The sequence below is a fragment of the Bombus vosnesenskii genome, unplaced genomic scaffold, assembly GCF_011952255.1.
Source record: "Bombus vosnesenskii isolate JDL3184/JDL3185 unplaced genomic scaffold, Bvos_JDL3184-5_v1.1 scf7180000013299, whole genome shotgun sequence".
Taxonomy (NCBI): domain Eukaryota; kingdom Metazoa; phylum Arthropoda; class Insecta; order Hymenoptera; family Apidae; genus Bombus; species Bombus vosnesenskii.
The window spans coordinates 1,644,555-1,664,030 of NW_022882949.1; the positions used below are offsets into that span (position 1 = coordinate 1,644,555).

The 19,476-nt window shown below is 36.8% G+C and overlaps 1 protein-coding gene across 2 annotated transcripts in view; it reads right to left on the bottom strand.

Annotated features, from left to right (window-relative positions):
* LOC117233855 overlaps window positions 1–19,476 on the bottom strand; it is a 46,029-nt gene that overhangs the window by 20,468 nt on the left and 6,085 nt on the right. Inside the window, exon 1 of one of the 2 annotated variants that reach the window (XM_033494491.1) lies at window positions 18,795–18,819. The exons of the other annotated variant lie outside the window; for it this stretch is intronic. The gene's annotated coding sequence lies outside the window, so the exon portion shown is untranslated. Of the gene's footprint in view, window positions 1–18,794; window positions 18,820–19,476 lie in introns of those variants that run through there. 2 annotated transcript variants of the gene reach the window in all.

A 19,476-nucleotide genomic window follows, 5' to 3' on the forward strand; every position in this document is an offset into this window, starting at 1 on the left:
TAATAAACCTCAATATGTGCTCAGTATGTGGGGCAATTCTTAACACTTTTTATATGCTTAAAATGGTTATTCATGCAGTAAACTAATTTTTTACTAAATATATGTTTGCGATAAATATCTTGTAACTTAGACATAATACATTTAATGGTTTCAAATTTTATCAGTATAATCAAATTAATTAATTAACGTATACAATCTATACATAAACATTTTTTATGGTAAATGTTCACATACTTTTGCGAGTCACCGCATATATGCTCCATACAATTAAAATAAATCAGGCATCTCCCTGATAACCGTAAACTGAAATTATTGCACGAACAGTAGTAGCAACGCTGTCTGTAAACAGTTATTATAACTACGACAATTGAAGGAGTCCTTAGGGTAAATTTTATGAGCATGACATCACCCTGAGACATCGAAAGAACCTTCTGAGTTGAAAGAACTCTGGGGGGAGTATCTTGATGTCATATGTCCGGGGGACATATGTCGGCTCACGAAATAATCTCTATCGTGAAAAAGTAACACGGCGATCTCTCCAACCACGAATAACCCTCGACATGTGTTTTGACGATAACTAATCGCCTGTCGTCCACGTGTTCTTTTCTTGAGAAGGGAATTCTCACAATAGGACCTCATGAGGGGGTTTTCTGTTTACCTCTAAGGTAAACTTTTCAATCCTACGATGGCAGCGCGTTTCAGGGAAGTCGAAAAGGTTAAAAATGTATGTTCAGGATTTATTTGGCTCTTTGCTGTTTACACATATATACACGACGTTGACTTTTCTACGTTTGAATTTTCAAGAAATGTTCAAGACATGAACGTATAGCATACAGTGAAAAAGGGGGAAAAAATATGTGTTTAAATATTAATAAGAGTTATTATTTGTAGAATTGAAGTACGTATAAGAAAATGATAAAAAGAAGCATGTTTTTATGACTGGCAAAGATAGCAATCGGGTGCGCGAGTCGATAAACTACCATACATAAAAACGCTCCTTTTAACGAGGAACTGTATTGTTGATTTCCTTTCCCTCCCTGCGCGTTGTAAGGATGAAGAGGGGAACGGAATCAGTTATAATATCCATTTCTATGGAACCAACAGCAACGACTGATATCGAATACTATCGACCTGAGCAACGACGCTGCACAGGAAACTGGTCGAGATATCGCTCTACCATATATTCTCACCTTTAATGCTTTAGCCATGAATAGAAAAATATGATATCCAAAATTTTTCTTATATTTTTCCATTACATATTTCCAGGGATATATGTATGTGCAAATATAATAGATGCATATATAAGTTTATAACAATAAAGACTATTTCCATGAAAGTTGAGTCGACACGTTTATTTTCAGAGTTTGTCGGTTGCGAGGTTGGGAATGGTATTATACGTCTCTAGGTGGAGAATGGAAGTTGTCCTCGTCATTCGACTGTAAACTATGGAATTTGGCGAATCTCAAGCTTTCAGGATCTGCAAGCATCCATGGGTATAGGGGGTAAGCAGCGTAACTCTGCATTCTCTGTGACATGTCCGTTGAAAAATCAATTTCGAATAGAAAGATAAATCGAAGAGATGTGTAGCGGGTGGCTGCTGCTAAGTTATTCGCCATCTTGCATTGGTGCAACAGATACTTCTATTCATAGATTATTTTTATGTATGAGACTTAAAGCGATTTTACAACATTTTTGTAGGTTTAATTTAATTGTTCGATAAATGTCATGGTAAAAATTTTGATGAAGAGAAAACTCTATTTTTGAAGGATTTATCTGAACAATGAAATGCGCCACAGGAGAAGAATATAAAGTAATATAAGAATATATGAAAAGATCGATTGTAAGGCAAAACACAAGATAGCAGTGATCAGACACTGATCATTTTTAAGTGCTTTGGAATGCCATCAAATTTTTGTAATCTCTCTGTTACGAAACGTAATTAGTCTTCTCTTTTCCTCCAATACACTGTGTGCCATGAGCAATAAAATTGTTTACATTAACACAGGCATACATTACCTACTGCGATTTTGAACACAGTGCGTTTCAACAATAATACTTGCAGTAATAAGCTACAATGAATCGGATTCTCTAACTGTTGCGTTTGCTGGGAATAATTTAATTAACGCGCTTTATTAATATGCTTTATATATATATTGCATTCGAAATACGCGTTTGCAATTTGTTGAAAAATCCTGCAATTATATTGTACTGTTTTTTATTTATTTATCAACAAAATGGAGAAACATTTTCTTTAATCTCCACTTTGACAAATATCAAATAATAACGATGTTCGTTTACAGAAAAATTCTTTTCGCGCCTGTATATGCACAATTTCAAACATATCCTTGTTAGTTTAGCGAAAATTAAATGCCTACCAGCTATATATATATATATATAGGAGAGCTAAAAAGAAAGGATGAAATGGGGGAGGGGAATTCGAAATCGTTAAAACCCCAGCGTAACAGAGTACGAAAGTCGTTAAGTTAATTTGACATGTCACTCGGAAAATTCTCTTTAATTACGGAAGTCCACTCGAGCTTTTTCTATAGCAGAACCGTAAGAAAGCTACGTTTTAGAGATTCCGCCCTTATTACTTGGGAAGCGCTTTTTTCTTCAATTATAAAGCACTAACGAAATAAAAACATGGAAAACAGTCACGGAAACGACAGAGGAAAAATCCACCAGCAACCAACGTACACGATGCTCGCGATTAAGAAAAAGCCAAGACAAAAAAGAAGTAGAGCTGAAGATGAAATTTCTACAGTGAATTCTGACAATGGAAAAAAACATTTAACTGCGCGAAGTACGTCATTCGAAATTGCCATTTGATTTACATTCACACGATATTGCTATTTCTGAAGGAAAATGTTATATTAAACATAAATATATAACTTCTGCCAAAAAAATATCAGATGTCAAATTAACTTGACCAATTGAAGGAACTTGACAAAATCACATAGAAGCTCCGCTCCCCCAGCGGCTGAAACCCAAAAATTATATTAAACACGAAAAATGTAAAGCGCCTACACATATTATAGCATGGCCACGTCGTACCGTTGTGTATCGGTACCTTTACCTAAAACATCATTACAAAAATTCACCGTTTATTGTGAATACTAAAATGTATTTAAAATTGTATCTTCGGTTTAATAAACATTAAAAAAAAAAAAAAAAATTGAAGGAACTTGGAACTATTGTAAACCTCTCAGTTCATAACACGAACCGAATATTATTACTAAAATGAGTTATCATGTATCTAAAACGGTTTTTGGGTCGTAACGGAGATAAGCTTCTCTAAGTCTAGTTATACCTAGCGAGGAAATCGCACTTTGTACGAACTTGCTTTCTTAAATACGTTACGAGCAGACAGATACTGTTACGACCGTTCGCGGAGAGACGCGGTCGCTAGGAAAACGCGTCAGCGAGAGGCGTAAATTCTCGCTACGATTATGTTAATCGACGCCGCGAAATAGTCGTTCCCCCGTTTCGGTTAAGATAACAGAGGTGGTTTAATGAATGTAACGCTGTATTAACAGGTTAACATAGAATAATATATTTTACAATAATATGCTGAATATATTACAGAAAGTTGACTCGACTTTACGATATCTCTAGATAAATTCGTTTGCTCGTCAAATTTGTCGAAGTGTCACGTTTGACTCGTCAGAAGGAACTGAACGCCCTTCGATTATTCCTTTGTCTCATTTGGAAGACGACCCCCACTATGCTCGGGTCACGCCACCGCTCGCGCCTATGATCACGTATGCCTCTTCTAGTGTGAAAAACGTGACGGTCAAAAATCGACGTTTCTAGAGCTCGCTGCTTGGCGACAACTATGCTCTTGTCACGTAATTTTTGGGTTGGTCGGTGAAAATAAAATATAGTCGAGTCGTAACACAACTATTTACTTGGTTTTAATCAACCTTTATTATGAATCCAGCAATCACAATGTAACACGCACTGAATTAACATAAATCACAATTCACTCCAACCACGTTATGTAAGACTTAGTTACAACAATACATTAAGTACGCGACTTATAAGAGACCGACATAGATATGTTGACTATTCTAAGGATACAGAATAAGTGAAGTTTTACTGACGATACTGTGTCTGAGGAAAGCTAGGGGTGGGTGTGTCTAAGGACACGGGACTATCGGATTTGTTGATGACAATTTTGGTTAAGGAAGTGAGGGCAGTAGACACCATCTCCGATTGGATAATAGGACGGTTGGTGGACCAGGAAGGGTTTTAGCCGCCCTCGCGAGAAAGTTGCCAACGGAACATACCAGATGTGGAGAAAACCAACTTTCTAAGCTAACACGTGGTAGACAATAAACGTAAAGGGAAATTTAAGACAGGAAATACTCGCTTGGTCCGAAGGACCTTGACTATAAAAATGCCAAGGCCCCCTGGTGGGCACTTAAGACTATTGAGGGTGCGCGCCAAGGATATGCAGACATCTGGGTGCCATCCTGTCCGTGGTGTGTGGCCTGATCTCTGATATGAATTGACGTTACACTCTCGTCGATACATTGTATATGATCCGGCGGGCAGATAAGACGGTTTGCCTGCGACGTTGTAGGACCGCGAGCGACGATTAGAAAATACAGCCTGTGGTAAGCCTCGTGGCGTAACAGATACATATTGTTAGTTTCATCGACGTAGAACCAACAAAAGGCTACCCTAACCTATGTGTATGTAATACGTTCGACGCTACTTCGTACGTCTCCGCTGGAACGATTTTATTCGATCAAATTTATATTCCCTTTGATAACACGTAACATTCGTTTGATCCATTTCCCTTTTGGAGACGATATTATCGACGAAAATCAGACGTTGGAAATTTCGAGCAGTCCGCTCTGCATATTTGGCGTGACCAGTAGATTAAAAGAGAGGAAGGAAAAAAGGGGTTGGGGAAAGGAAAAACAAAGATAGAAACTTCAGTGAGGTAATTATAAGAAGGAGAAAGCTTTTTAACCTAATGCGTTTTCAGCTTAATCCAACTAAAATTTATCAAAAAGGTCAATGCATTTATAGAGAATTTACATACGCAAAAATTTACAAAATGTAACATATAAGAATATATAAAATTTACAAAGTGCTCGTTGTAATTCTAAGGAGGTGAAACAGAGTTCTAATTGAGTTCTATTTCTTTAAATGTGTTCATAAAAATATGAATCTATATAAAAGTCCACTGTCTAGTAATGCAATAAACCTTTGGAAAAAAAAGAAAAACTGAAATAAAATAGTGAAAATTGAGAAAAGTCACTAAGCTGCATAATTAGCCGCAGTGACAGTGGCGCGAGTATAGATTCAGTGCAACAAGAGGGAGAGAGAGTCCTGGCGACACTTGTCGGCGTGGTTAACCAAGGAAATTCTGTTTAATTAGAGAAACCCACTCGAGGCTTTCTTGTGGAGAAAGCTATTTTTAAAAGATCCCTACCCCCTTCCAGACCACCCTCGCCGTATCCTTCCTTCTTCTTTCTCTCGCTCTGTGTGCATCGTGGAGCCCAGCAATGCGGCTTTGCTTTTGTTTACAGAGGCGTGCCAGATAGAACCGACGCGATGTTGAGAAAATGAACAGACACACGAAGGTGACAAAGGAAGGTAAAAACTCGTGTTGGAGGAATCTCGTGGAAGAGGAAAGTACTTATGTGTATGTTGTATAGGAGTTCACACATTGGAACACGATGCGTTCTTTCCGCCATGATGGAAGCTTGGATTAACAGATTCTTTGAAAATGTCCTGGAAGATAACAAGAGGCGGCATGTTGCACGGAACAGCTACCATACGAACTCTTTGAAGCTCGTTTACTAATTTCCAGATCTTTGTACTTATACACGTTATATATGTCTTAAGAAATTTCGAAGACGTAACAGGTTAGGAGAGATTCAAATGAATGAAAGCTTTGATGAAGGAGTGTAAAGCATACGTGTATGTTCACCTTGTTTGTAGTTTGGTCTTAATTACAGTCTTTCGTAGCTTTGATCATTACTGGAAAGTTTATAAAGTGACGTTATATAGTAGAAATATAAAGGGGAATATAATTGCATCGAATATTCACTATCGATTTCGTCGCTGATAACACTGTTCAACACGTATTTAATTTTGCAACCTTCAATAGGCGATTTTTATAGACCGCAGAGAGGTAAACACGAACCCGCAAAATGTTTTTACCGAGAACCCACAGTTTTCAAAAAAAAAAAAAATTTTTAACATAATTGCAAATTTTCAATTTCGGAGATGTTTTGTGCTTCTACATTAACAGCTAGTGAGTTGCAATTGAGACGAAACAATTCTGTGGACATGCCTTACATTTTTCAATTTATTTCAAAAACTAAAAGCCTAAAAGAAAATTTAACTATAGCATGTGATGTAGCAGACGTTCATGCTAAGAAAAGCATCGAGAAACGCTGAAAAATCATGGTTTGTTTCCAATATAAAAGCGAAAAACTTTAGCAAAACACGCAGCAACGGTAATGGTACTCAATACTGGAGGATAACAGCCGCGCGCGTTTAGCGATTCTATTACGCCGAGCGGCAGACGAGGGAACCGCCAACATTGAGTATCACTGTCACTGCCATGTGTTTTGTTACTGTTTCGCTTTTATATTGGAAACCAAACACGATTTTCTACTTTTTTTTTTTTATGCTTTCCTGAACAGAAATGCCTACTCTATTGCGTGCTATGGTTAAATTATCTCCCAGATTTTTAGTTTTTGAAATAAACTGAATAATATAAGCAAAAAATAGCGTGTTTTAGGTGTCCTTTTCACTTCGATCATTATTTAAACATATGTAAATGCTTAGATGATATTTTCGAAAATTGTAGATTTTAGGAAAAAATGGTTTGCAGATTCGAATTTATCTCACATATGTCTAGAAGAATCACCTATTAAAGGTTACAAGAACGCAAAGATCTGCTTATCTGAATTATCCGTGAATATTAATTCTTCTGTTACTTTGAGTATTTAATATATTCAATACGTGCAGTGATCCTTTATACGTATCCATTATATTGATTATCTCAAATATCGAAAATTCGGCTTATATTGTATATTATATTCCCAATAAAAAAATATTTTTAACAAAAATGTTAATGTCCGACTGAGTGGATATATCTTACAATCGGTGAACACATTTTATTATTGTAAAGGATACTTAACGTCAAAACTATTCCAATGACTGTCAAATTGATCTCCGGTGCACGGTACGAATAAAAAGTAGAAAATAGAAAAAGGAAAAAGAGTATAAAAAGTTACTGTGAAAACAAACAAATACAAAAAAAAGTTAAAAAAGTAATTGATTTTCATGAAGAGTAAAGGTTAAAAGTGCCAACAACCCCTGTGGCAGGTTAAAATCTACCAGGCGTCTAACAATAAAAAAAACCTGTGCTGTGAAAGGTAATTGAAAACCGTTACTATTTGTCTTGTATCCAGAAAGAAGAAAAAGCGGCGTTGCCACCAGTCGGAATTGACAAAATTATCGGTACACTCCAGTGGATATCGTGGAAGCCGAGAGACAATACAACAACTTTTACCTTTGTCGAGACTCGTCGTCTCATCGATGGCCATTGTGTCACGTTCGATGACAGAGGCGTGTGTACTGTATACTGTGTACATAACATATACGCATTCACATTCGAAAATTGAAAAGGAAGCTTGAAAACATGCGAGACTCAGCTCCCTTTAGAATGGAATGTCTTCATAGGAATGAGTATTCGCCAACAATTGCACTAAAATTTTCATTAGATTAGAAAAAATGTATCGGGTGTTTTGAATATGGAATATTCAAATTAATCTATAACATTTTAATATTAAATATATATCCACATATTTCAAACATTGAAGATATACATATAACACTTTACTATAGTTTACTAGTTATAGTAGTTTAAAATATTTTAACATTTAATATAGAAATGAAGTTAAAAATGGAACTTCCAAATTCTGTATAACACACACATAATACATATATTCATAAAAGTATTTTCAATAATTAGTCGTATACTTTTATAAACTATTGTAAATCGTAAATGTCCATATAAATTTGATATTTCTTGAACGTTATGTATGCTCTACAAAAATAAGAAACTTCAACATTTTGAGGTTAGCAAGGAATTCATATCACGATTATTTGCAATTTGCCTCGGCCACGAGAACAATTTATTTATTATCCGGCACGTTCCTTAATCCAATTTCAACAAAGTTGCGAAATATTGCCGGCTGTGAGCTAAATTGTAATCAAACGGGTGATCGTTGCGTATGATACACGCGTTTGCATGCACGCGGGCATAGTTCTAAATTAAGGCGATAACCAGTACTATATTTGGATATCCTCCATCAACGTACAGCGATAACGCTGGAATCGTTCTCTTTGTCAAAACTTCCTACCAATTCCTGAGCGATGCAGATTTTGACGTAAACACACACAGGTTCGTGCATTCGCGAAGTCATTGACTCCTGTTGAAAAAAAGAAGAGCAAAAAAACCCTGAAAATAGTAACCAGCACAGGGTAAAGCAGGAAATGTGCCACGTCCCACTTGGCAGCACTCCTGATTTGGAAATGTTGCATACGTAAGCGCAATAAAGGAAATAGAAACCGAGCGAGTGAGGTTAGGTAAGCGGTGGGGATGAACGAAACGGGAACCGCTCCTGAAGTCCAATTAAATTAACGACACAAACACGTGCAATTGAAAAACATCGTTCAACTGACAAGGAGTTACATATTTGTTGATGAATCAAGGCTGTCAGCTCTTGTAATTTAATATTCAGATGTCTTACAAGTATTCGAAACTATAATACCGTGTACGAGTTAATCGATTTCGATTAGTCTAATCGAACATGTTGGGTCATAAGATACATTTAGATATTAATTAGTAAACTGCGGTTGTTTATACATTTTGGGAAAATTTATAAGTGCAAAGATCCGCAGAATGCATACAATAAACAAGAATATCCAAAACGAAGTACTTTTTATAGTATTTAGTGAATGAATGAAACAAATTTCTTATTTGCATCCAAGTCTTTAGTTATATTTATGAAAATATGGAAATGCATAAACATTCGCAATATATTTATTAGGACTTTAAATTTAATTTTGTTTCCATTCAAGTAGCTTGCTATATAGAGCAATATTTACATCTTTTTTACGAACATCCGATTAATTGACGGAATTATCTTTAGATATTTAATTCCATAATAAACGAGCAATATCTCATATCAATATTTCTCCCTTTTCCAAGGAAATTCCGTAAAAACAAACAAGAACCGCCTTCGCCAATAATATTCTCACCTTTGACCTTTGTCTTTTAGTAATTCTGATAATATTGATATTTACATATTCGAATTAATTAAAAATGGGACACGCGAATTCATATCTATACAAATTAACATTTTAATAATGAGAGTAGAAAGTTCAACTTCCCTGAGCAATATATCTACATTTTATATATTTGAACTAGTAAAATACCAGAGTACAATTCAAATATATCGTAAATATTGCAAAGAATCTCGACTGGGACTACTTAGCGTCCGAATTCATTTTTCGTCGGTGGAAACTGTGCAATGGCCGAAACGTCTAGGGGCTGGATGAAATTGACAAAATTATCGAGAGCAACGAAGTGGAGACGAAGACAATGAGACAATAAATGCGCGTTTCCCTTTGTCGAAGTTGCTCATCGGAGCTATTGTCGCGTTGCGACGCGATGCGCGGCCGTCATCGCTTTCCGACTTCGGACGAGACACTTTTCCGGTATCCAGGGTGCAACCGAATCGGCCGAAGTAACGGGAATCGAGTTTATGGGAGTTAGAGAGTGGCAGACACGCTGGTGATATACAGAAGGCAATCCTTAATCGTGTGTCAACGTTGAGGACGAGCAACGCGCCTTCTATGCAAATGGAAATGGAAAAACTAATGCACTTTAGGGGAAACAGTTTATTCTATAATCCGGGTTCTCAACTTGTCGCGATTTTCAACGGGGCTATAAAGTATTTTTTTGGAGATTGTGATTCTTATTTTTAGTTGTAATTACACATTATTTTTATAGAAAATTTTATCATACAAACATTTTCCATATCTATTTTTTTAATATATGTCGGAGAAGAGTCAGGAATAGGGTTGTGGGCGTTTGATAGACCTCCCTTGGAATTGACCATCGTTGTGTTATAACGAAGATACGGCCTGGTACTACGAGTATGAACACTACCGATTCGACAATCAACAGCGGTGGTTGGGCACTTGCGATGCTAGTGACGTTGGTCTTAGGTTCGATAACGAATCCACGGTCAACGGGATGATAGATATACTTGCTCTAACTCAAACGTTTTTTTTTTTTTTATTTATTTATTTACATTTTACAATTTGTCCAGTAGGACATTTGGTAAAATATTATAGCTTAGCGATTTAGTAATATAACATGTGGATCTCTACGTCGATGAGATCGCAAGAAAGAATGACTTTAATTGTTTAATTACGACTGTAAACTTTAATTACAATTTTCCCGAATTTCCAGAGGGAAGGCTCCGGTGTCCTTTCATCTCCGACATATAGATATTGTTCGGAATTTTAGTTGGCCGTCCGTTTATGGCACGGATAGGCCCATTTCCCTTATTAGGAAATTCCGAATGACCGGTCCTCCCAGGGCAGTAAACACAATAACTCGAGGCCAGGAAAAACCCAGGCAAAGACCGATCGGTTTGACCTGACCGCTTGCTCTCTAGTCGATAATACGCAACAGATATATTACAATATTCTACTGTAGAATAGTTGTAATATTGACTTTTATAGAAAATATAGCTATACAAAAATGTTCGATAATTATTTAGTTCAATGTAGCTACATAGATTACGGATTTTCCGACTGTTAAAGAGTATAATAGATAAGTAAGATGGGTAAGATTCTAAAACGATAGGAAAATTCTTGTAAAAATTGCAACCGACAAGAATTTTTTAATTCTAAAATTGTAATAGATTCAATTTCTATAAATTTAATTCAATTTTTTCAATTTTAATTTGTTACAGGAATTGTAATAATACAATTTTTGTGAAAGGTAACTGTCCTATAATATAGGCCTTCCATATACAGGGTGGTTGGTAACTGGTGGTACAAGCGGAAAGGGGGTGATTCTACGCGAAAAAAGAAGTCGAAAATATAGAACAAAAATTTTTCTTTTATTTTTTTTTTTTTAATTTTTCCATCGAGACAACGATCTACAATGAGATCCGTTATAACGAGACGTGATAAAGTGCACGCGTACCGAGCGAAAATTCAAAGTCGATTTCCTCGAAAACAAAGCCTCAAATGAAAAATCTTTATTCTATATTTTCGACTTCTTTTTTCACGTAGGATCGCCCCCCTTCCGCTTGTACTACCAGTTACCAACCACCCTGTATAATATGAGCTTTGAGATTTCAATCGGAGTTCATGTACCAACCCTGAAGAGAGGAGCAAAGCCCGGTAGCTTGAAAGGTCACTTTGGACAATGTTGAACTACTACGAGTAAAGGATTATGATCCGGCGATCAAAGATATGTTTCGAGAAAATTCTGGCCTATAGAAACCAGATTGAACAGTTTCTGCAATAACGTGTCTTTTGAACTTGCAACTTAGTACGTCAAACTTCTGAAATCTCTGGATAGATATTCTTTGTCTAAGCAAACGATACTTCTCGCAGCATCGTGTAATCCCCAAGAGAGAGAGAGAGAGAGAGAGAAGAATTTGAAAGAAACAAGTGACACAGAAGGGACCAGGAAAATCGAAAAAGGTAGATGAGGAAAAGAGCAACATCAGAGTAGAGAAATTGGATCTCAAGGCAGCAAAATGTTCGATAGAGGCTAAAAAATTGAAACGTCGGTGAAAGGACAGAAAGGAGACAGAGGAAGGTATAAAATAAAAGGCGGCTGGCCACGCGACAAAGCAAAGGATAAAGATATATGTATAGTCTGTTAAAGGGACAAGAAAAAGACCCTAGAAAAGGAGCTAGATAGAAAAAGGACGAAAAAAAGGAAAAGGGAAACTTGGGTACAGATTCCGCCTAAAAGAAAGGTGGAATATAGTAGTACTATAGGTATAGCAGTGGATGTATCGGGAGTGTCACGAGAACAACTCAAGTAGGATGCAATACCGAGTTTGCTGGAGGCAGTAAAGCAGATAATGCGTCGTCAGATATAGACCATGCGGTAGCTCGACACAAGCAGCCACAAGTCTCGACATATCCATGTAGGGGACGTTGCTCTTGGATCCAGATCTACATGCCTCTCTATTACATTCGTTTCCAAACCACGCATCTTTCGCGAAAACACCCTTTCTCGGAATTACTAGAGCAACTTTGATTACGCTACTTCTCTACGCAAATAAAATGCTTCAATTACGAGACATGGTTCGAGAACAATGAATTCTTTTAAAGGAGAAGAGCAAGACTAACTTCTCTAGGAAACAATTTAATTTTTTTTAATACGCTAATTTTCAAAAGTTTTGGAATATTTATCAATAAAAATATAAACTCGGACCAAAGAAGACGTTTTTATTCTTCGAATTTCTCTTTCTTCCAAATTTCCATTTTTATTAATAAATATTTCAAAGATCTATTTTATAGAAAGGTTTTGCAAATGAAAATGCTAAAACGTTACTATATCATGCATACAGCTGTAGATATGGTAGCTCCACATCGATAACTGTCGCCACCTAACGCTTTAATTTATGACCACGCTATATCGTTTCCACTAGCTATACATCTTCAGTGAGAGATAGACAAATAGCCCAATAATGTTACTTGATTACCTAGAGATTACTGAAATCTTCTGAATACCCTTTCTCTGGCTAGTCTGGTTATTTACCTTATCTCATTTCTTTACTGCACATATGTACCTTCATGATGAATCAAGATGTGCGTAATCGTGATACAAGTTGATCTTAGGACAACAGGAATATACAGTCGTTATTGCATCCCGTGTGCAGTTTCCTCCCTGTATTTGGACGCGGATTAGCCCGTGGATATCGAAGTCATTAGATGGCGATGAAACTTGGTTAATATGGACATTTATGGTACGGCTGATACGGTATAATTGTACGAGCATTATGGGTAATCAGGAAGTTGATTAGCTCGTGACAATACTAATAGTGATGTTTTGTTCAATACTTATTTTTACTATGAAGTAAACAAAATTCATCTTCTTACGACGAAGAAGACGAAAGAACAACTATATTAATGAATCCGATTTCATAGAAAACACAGCTTTTAATTGAACCTAATTTGACATAACCTAACATCTTCGGTGAAATTAACCATCAAATACACCAAATCCAAAAAATTCTGTTATAGCACATTTATGTAACAATCAAAAACAAAGAGATAACCGAGTGTTCTCGGGATAGAAACTATCCCAGTAGAATCGTTACTCGATCGAAGCAAACAGAGCGAACGGGTCCCTAGAGCAAACGAAACGGTGGGAAAATATTTTTGTCCGGTAGGCGCCGCCATCATACAAACGTAGTCGTTGATCCTAAAAAATTCGCACGTAACCATCCGCGAGTGGCCTTTGAAGGCCATCCATTTCTTTGAAGTCGGGTTCGTTGCAAGCCCCAGTGTACCCGTATATTTTTAGTTACCAGTTTCTCCTTTCTTGTATATTACCGGGCTAGCCGTGCTGTAAAGGGCCATTTCTGCCCGTGGCCCGGATAAATGGCCAAGTGGAGGCGTGCATGCCGCTCAAAGCCGTATTCACTCAAATCTACTACTCTCATCTGCTTGCATTATATGTAAAAATCCGATTTTCCCTTATCCATCTATATTTTTTTTCCACTTCAAGAGGCAAAGAAAGAAAGAATCAGTTATGTACGCTATGTAAAAAATTATTCAGTTATTTATTTGTTTTCAACAAAATGTATTGCAATTATTATTAAATTACAGGTGAACTAAATTGATTTCATTATTTTATAATCATTAGACTGTAGATGTTTATACAAATTCTAATTTTTATTGATACAATTAAAAAAATGAAATCTAAATAAAAATTCATTTCTAGCTTCTAAATATTTTAACATATGCGTTATATTTTAAATATTCTATGTATTTTTGTATGCTACGTATATGCATTTCTTTTAAACTTTCCTACTATTCAATGTAGTGATGATGATCGCAAACAATAAAATCATTGCCGTTTGATTCATCCGTAGCCGTTATTTGAAGTAAATCCTATCAAAAGTAAACAAGTATCCCGATGCTTTTCGCAGTAATACATATATTTACGAAAGTATTTCGGTATACGAAACTGTTATCGAGTATCGTCTGCGAGGGTATGTCCAATTAAAACTTTCTCTTGCATCGTTTCTGTACGAAATATGCAAATGTGAAGTATAAGGCAGAGACATAGAGGATGGGCTTGAAAAATCTGTTCCTAAGAGAAGTATTATAACGCTTATAAAATAATGAGCTTGAATATTATCCACAGTTTTTCTGTCAGGCAGCCCCCTATATTCCTGTTCACATGAATAATTCATGGACGGAAATGAATAATAAAATATTACGAATCGTCGATGTACCGAGCTGCCTAAGTGCCACCTATTTCGCTGTTTTTACGCGTGTTGCGACCACGATTACCGACACGGACGAGCTGCATCAGATTGTAACACCGTGTTACCACCGAAAGCAATGATGTCCAATAGCCTGGTCATTCGCCGAGTATCTGCAGCTCGCGTTGCTAGTTTCGTACCAGGTCGGCAATCAAAATTTTTCCCGGTGTATTACATCTTTTTTATTTCAGACAATATAATTTACTACTTAAAAAATTTTCCGAAATGAAGTTTTTATTTTTTTCCTCTTCTTTCTCTTTTTTTTTTTTTAGAACTCGTTTCGCAGAAATCTATATTTTATCAAAAATTCCGTTTGATCCTATTAGTTTTTTCTTTTTTTTTTAATGTTGTTCTGTATTATATTTTTTCATAATTATTTGATTTATAACAACTTGAATAATTTTAAGAAATCATCTGTCTACATTAAGACTGCTATAAGGTAGTAAAAATATATTTCGACTATATTTGACAAGGCAAGAGGAAAGCATCACGCGTTCGGCAGAGGTTAAAGATAATTCGTATCGGTGTGCTATTGCGACTTCCTTTTTTTCAGTATACTGATACATCAGGTTTTTCGGGCAATCGTTTTCACTACTTATCGAAAAACGGATATCAAGGTTACTTACTGATTTTGCTTTACAAATAAATAAAATATAAACAAAGCTTCATATGCGAGTCATTCGTTATACAGAATAAAAACAAACTTCTCACCGGGAAGTAATAAATATTTTTTTCAAAACGGTCAGGCACTTAGTTTCAAGTAGAAACTAAAAATAAAACAAAACGCTATTGAAAGATAAATCTAAAATTAATGATTATGTATTCTGAAAGTGATAAGAGTGATAATAAACCATCATAAATTCATTAAAAATATTCTATTACCAAAAAAAGACAGCGACAAAAAATCGTCACAAAAAAGATTCCGAAATAACCAAAGTATCATAACTACATCAAAAAAAAAGCATCTCCTCGTTCATTAATCTTCCGAAAGATAAGGAATATTTTTAGGAGTACCCTACTCGAGTTCAAAATTCATCATCGAGTCACATAAAGAGCCATTTTTATGTACAATAGTAAACGGACTTATGAGGCGGAAATCGTTTCCCGATTTCTTGCTGATCATAGCCGAGGTCGAATCGGGAGTGGAGGGGGAGTGGAATTTCAGCATGTCGCGGTCTTCGATAAGATCAATTTAATCGAGAGTACAAGAAAGTTCGCAGGAGTCCAAAGGGGACTTCCACCCCCCTCTTTTCTTCTTCTTCTTCCCCTTTACCGTTCGCTTGTCGAAGCAAACACCGAAAATCCGGGTCAGTGCACATCGTCACAAAGAAATCTACAGCCTACCGTCGCCATATAATTTCGCGATTCCGCGTAATTGCTACTGATGACACAATAAATTCCTCTCTTCTGCCCTAAGAATCTTCAATTTCCGCCCTTCAACCCCTATAACCGGTCCATCCGGTACATGTGTCTCCTCGACGTCCCTCTTATTCCTCTCGCAAAGCCTCCTTCTTTTCTTCTCTCTTACTCGTTTCTTCGCGTCGTCTCTTAAGGAGAACCTGGTTTTCTCCGGCGAAATACAAATTTGTCCGGGAGTGTTTGAAAAAGGAAGAAGAGGAAGAAGAACGAGGAAGAAATGCTCGGGGGACGAGGCGCGGAAACGCAAATGCTCGCAGCGACCCGGTGAATCATTTATCCGCGTCGTTCGTTCCGCGAGCCCAGCGACAGAATCTTTCTTCCGTTGGCCTCTTTGCTCGCCTCTTCCGGCGCATTGTGAACCCTGTCCCTTGCGATTCCCTTTCCTCGCCGTTTTCGTTTCCCTGTTGGGAGACTACTGGGAGACTCTGGATCTGTGGATTACCCGGGACTCGGTTTTCTTCAATTATTAATCGTCTTTTGCGGTTCTGGTTGAGTTGCTGTTATAGTGAAAAGAGAGAGGAAACAGAGAAACAGAGTGGAACGGATGAGTTTCGTTAAACGTTGCTAAAACAATTTCGTTGAGCTGTTAGAATGATTAATCTGCAGGGAAATGAGTATATATTTATGTGTTTGATAGGAAGTTGTTTTGTGTAGTTAGGTTGTGGTCGATGTAAATCTATTTGATTCTAAGTGGATACAATTTAAGCGGTCTCAAGTGACCCGGGATGCTAGAGAGGTCTTTCCAGGGTTAAATGCTCCACTATTAGAGAACTTGGCTCTTTTAGTCCAATCAGTGACTTGTACGTGTGCTAATGTATATACTCTAATACCGTGCCATTGATGTTTCTATCTAGTATATTCTAGTGTCAAATTCTTTCTCTGTTACTTATATTTAATTATTTTCTTTCCAAATGATATTAGTATGAAATTGCTCTATACATTTAAATTATATTGCGTATTAATAACGTTCACTCTGCGATGGAAAGATGCTTTTGAACTTCTAAGGAACCAGTTCATTTTATTATCCAAATATCTACCAAAGTAACCTAAACTCGAGCCTTTCCACTTACTAACCGAATATGTTTCCCTACCACAATTTTAGATTACATATGTGTCATCAGTAAATAATATTACGTGCAAGTACATCTTCAGTGCGTACAAAGTACCGAACTTTAAACACAATTTTCTCTCAAAATTTCAACTATATATTCGCAACACTGTTATATAAAGCGTGTAACTTTCATGTCTACTAATTGTTTCATTCCCTTTCATTCACAACTTGCTACATCATCTTCCACTTTCCTTCTTCCATTTATTGTTACACCATTATATTACACACTAATGCAATTTCTGTTAATTTCAGTTTAAAGTGCTTGAAGCAAAAAAGATGAAAAATAAATGAAATTATGCCCTTCAAAAGATTCGACAGAAAGATTAATTCGACGAAGAATTGGAGGAAGAATGGCGAACGAAATTTCGAGATCCCACGGCACACGACACTTGACATTATCTTCGCTGCGGTCGTTTTAAAACGAAACGATGCTGCTCGTTGGAAACGCGGCTGCAATTTCATCTATATACATCTACGTCTGGGGACACTTAAGTCGCGAAAGGGATGACGAGGAACTCGTCCATGCAAATTGACATTAATATGCAATTGGAACAATAGATCCCAATTAATTATCTCTGGTTAATTGGGATGCCGTGCCGTGCCGTGCTGCACGACGTCTTAACGAAGTTACCATGCATTCCCCCTAATTTGGCAGCAAAACGATACGAAATTGCGCGATGTTGCCGGAGAAAATTAATATTTACCACGGTAATTTCAAGCACGCGTGCATCTTTCATTTACATGCGATACCAACGTGTTGAAATTATTAAAATTGCCGATTTGTTGTTACCATGATAAATTCCAACGATATATTTTATCATCTTCGCCACCGATGCATCATTTACGTTTCATCGAATGTAAAATTTGATTTTTATAGCTATAATTGCGCTATTCTATTCTATGATAGGAGGAATTGTTTTGAGTTTTAGAGAATATGGATTGAAAATTCATTTACCAGACTGAACTACCTATGTTGTACAGACGCCATTAAAGTAGATGCTCATTAAAGTAAATTAGCTATTTGACGAACATTCAGTTACTTACACGTGAATCATTAAACTGATTTCGTCAATGACTACGGAAACAATGAACTTCGCGCCTTATGACTGGTATTTTTAGATTGTACTCGTCAAAAGCCCCCTCTCCCTCCTCCGGTGAATATTCGCAACCTAACCTCACAACATCCCTACTATAAGATAACACCAACAATAATAATCGTAATTACTACAGCCACGAAGAGCATTTGATGGAATCGAGTGTCGAGCCTGCAAAACCGGTAACCAGATCACCAAGCTAGGGATCTCGTTTGAAACCCAAGACAACTGACCAAAAGTAGAGTCGAGAAGAGGACGCGAGCGAACGATTATTCGGCGAGCGTTAGGCGAACCGACTTGGAATCTAGATGCTTCCGATAAGGCCGTGCCAGCGGCACGTTGCTGTCGTAGGATTTGAAGGGAAGCGAAAAAGAAAAGGTGATGTGGAGGTAAACGACGAAGAAAACGGGAAAGAGGAGAGAGAGAGAGAGAGAGAGAGAGAAGAAAGGGGAAAAAGGTGGAAGAGAGTCGCGTTAAGCCGGGATAAGAAGCGTCTTACGGTGAGATCGTTACGAGACGATCCATTTTCCTTGCAGCGGCTAGGAAAAGATCACGAAACGAGGAAGGAAGGAAAAGAAGGGGCGACCGTTTACATACCGTGGTATTTCCGGTACCGTGTCTTCCGGCTATTCGAGAGAACCGGGGAAGCTCCGCTGACTCTCTCTTTTCTATCCCCTATGAGCAACAAGACACCTCGTCGTTTCACCTCTGATGTTACAAGGCGAAATTCTCGTTAAAATTTCGATACAATCCCCTAACTCGTAAAAAGCTACTATTCCTTTTTCGATTTTTTTAGTTGTGATACTTAACTTAATGTTTGGAATGGTTTGAAAGGTTATCAATATATGAAGTCATTAACATAGGTCTCATGTATAATTACTTACTAACCTATAATTCTATGACGAATGACAATTCATAGATTTGACTTTTGTTACATAAGTAGAATAAAACAAGAAGATTTCTAATTTTAATTGTACAAAGTATTTTTACTTTTTGCTTTTTGTTCTCTAACTGTAGGTTTTCAGTAGGATAGCTTTTAGTGTTTATATGAGATTTATATACTTCCTATTAGAGGAAGCACGGGAAGAGAAATGTTTGAATAGGGGAAGATTATCTTTAACCAAATAAAGATATCGCGTTAACATTAGTGAAATGAAAATAACGGGGATACGTTTCACCGATTTGTCAAGAGATTTTACTTTATTACAGGATTTCGTATACGATACCTTGTATACTTGCGTAATGAAATGGAGAATTTCATAAAAAATGGGATTAATCA